Source organism: Myxocyprinus asiaticus, chromosome 38, assembly GCF_019703515.2.
Source record: "Myxocyprinus asiaticus isolate MX2 ecotype Aquarium Trade chromosome 38, UBuf_Myxa_2, whole genome shotgun sequence".
In the NCBI taxonomy this organism is placed as follows: Eukaryota; Metazoa; Chordata; class Actinopteri; order Cypriniformes; family Catostomidae; genus Myxocyprinus; species Myxocyprinus asiaticus.
In genome coordinates, this window is record NC_059381.1 from 28881510 (window position 1) to 28883637 (window position 2128).

At 35.3% G+C, this 2128-nt stretch overlaps 1 pseudogene; it reads left to right on the forward strand.

The window, feature by feature from the left end:
- Nucleotides 1-1011: 1011 nt before the first annotated feature.
- On the forward strand, nt 1012-1401 carry LOC127429023 (cytochrome c oxidase assembly factor 3 homolog, mitochondrial-like; annotated as a pseudogene).
- Nucleotides 1402-2128: the final 727 nt, after the last annotated feature.

The window sequence follows — 2128 nt, forward strand, 5'->3', positions numbered from 1 at the left end:
GGGCACTGTATCATGGTTGACCCTGCACTCTGACCCTAGCTTAGCTGGGATATGTGGGGAAAAAAAGAATTTCACTGTATAAGTGCAAATGTATAATGTGTGATAAATATAATTATTCATTATTATTATTATTATTATTAAACAGATCTCATGAAAATCAGCAACAGGAGTTTGAATGGTTTATCTGCTAACGTGAATACTTTCCAAATGTACAAACTGCCAAAACTGGAATTACAGTTGCAACGCACTATAACTTACTTTTTTGAATGGATGTGATGTAAAGGCATTGCGCATCTGATTTTCTGACACATTTGAGTCATACTCATAACCCAAACCCTTTACCTAACACTAACAGTACTGAGCCCAAAACAATGTTCTTTCACTTACTTCTTTCCAAATGTAGTATCTGGGATGTGACGTCAAAAGAACAGCATGGGTCATTTTTGGTGTATGCACATTTGTTGGATGGTAGTGTTTGTTTGGAATTTGGCACATTCACTGAAAACCCTAATAATTTGACAATACTCATTTGATTGAAATTTGAATTGAGTAATTGCATCTTCAAAACGTATTTAATTAAGTTCAATTAACTTGGTGTTCAAGCACTACCCGCGACCCTACATAAGACAGGCGGCTATCCTTCTTTTCTTTAAAAAAAGCAAAAATCAAGGTTACAGTGAGGCACTTACAATGGAAGTGAATGGAGACAATTTTTTGAGGGTTTAAACACAGAAATGTGTAGCTTATAATTTTATAAAAGCACTTACAGTAATTCTTCTGTTAAAACTTGTGTATTATTTAAGCTGCAAAGTGGTTTAAATCGTCATTGTTTTAGGGTTTGTTGACATTACATCGTCATGGAAATGAAGTTGTAAAATTGGCTATAACTTTACACAGAAACAGTTTGTAAGTGATTTTATCACACTAAAATCATGTTTACACTCATTTCATTTATGTCTTGTGGCAATACTTTTGAAAAAGTTATTACATCACACCAACCACTCTTGAAACATGGCAGACAAGAGTAGTCAAGAGGACCCGAAGCCAGAAGCCCAATTTGCTAAGAGATTAGACCCTACAAAGGAGGGTTTGAGCAAAGAACAGTTGCAGTTCATCCGACAAGTGGAGCTGGCGCAATGGAAGAAGAAAACCGTCAAGCTCCGGGGTCGCAACGTTGCGACAGGGCTCGCCATCAGAGCTGTAGTACTTGGCATTTATGGCTACACGTTCTACTCTGTATCCCAAGAAAGAAATCATGGATGAAATAGATGAAGAAGACAGAACTGCAAAAATACGTGCTCCAAAGATTGGAGCTAACTGAACTGTCCTGGTTTTGAGCTGCAGGGAACTGTTTGCGCTGACTGTAATGACATGAACATGACAAGGGACAAAAGTGGCAACACAAGTTGAAACCCATTCAGCAGAGGGCGCTAGATACCGATGAGACTCTTCAATCAATGATTAAATGTTTAAATTCACTTCCATTGTAAGTGCCTCACTGTAACCTCGATTTTTGCTTTTTAAAGAAAATGAGGGACGCATCGAAATACATTTTTGTGGTAATCAACATTATGCTTTCGATTGAGCTTAACTTGTATTGAACCCGGAACATTGATTTGCTATTTAAATATTGTTGTATCTACTGTTTCTACTAATTTTAATTAAACTGATTCAATTTTAGATCAAATAATATCACAGCTCAAATAAAGATCACAACTGATTCTAAGTCAGTCGTTAAATAAACTTAATTCTCCAAAGAAATGTATATATACCTGCACTTTAACTGTTCATGCACAACAAGAATTAATCAACAGGGTCCAACTTAACCAAATGGGACACTGATCACTCTAATGGTGATATCACACAAAACAACTATTTGCAACAAAACAACATAAACAATACTACAAAAGAGCTAAAACCTTTATAAATTCTTAATTACAACTATTCAAATGCACCCTAACTTCCCTTTGACTAAGGAAACATAATAAAATTATTTAAGTGCAAAGCATTATGGGTATTCCCCATAGCATACATTTTGTATTAACACTTAAAATCTTAAGTCTATGGATTTTTAAGAAAAATACGTTCAGTGAACTTAAATATTTGAGTTATGAGCCCAAAACTTGAC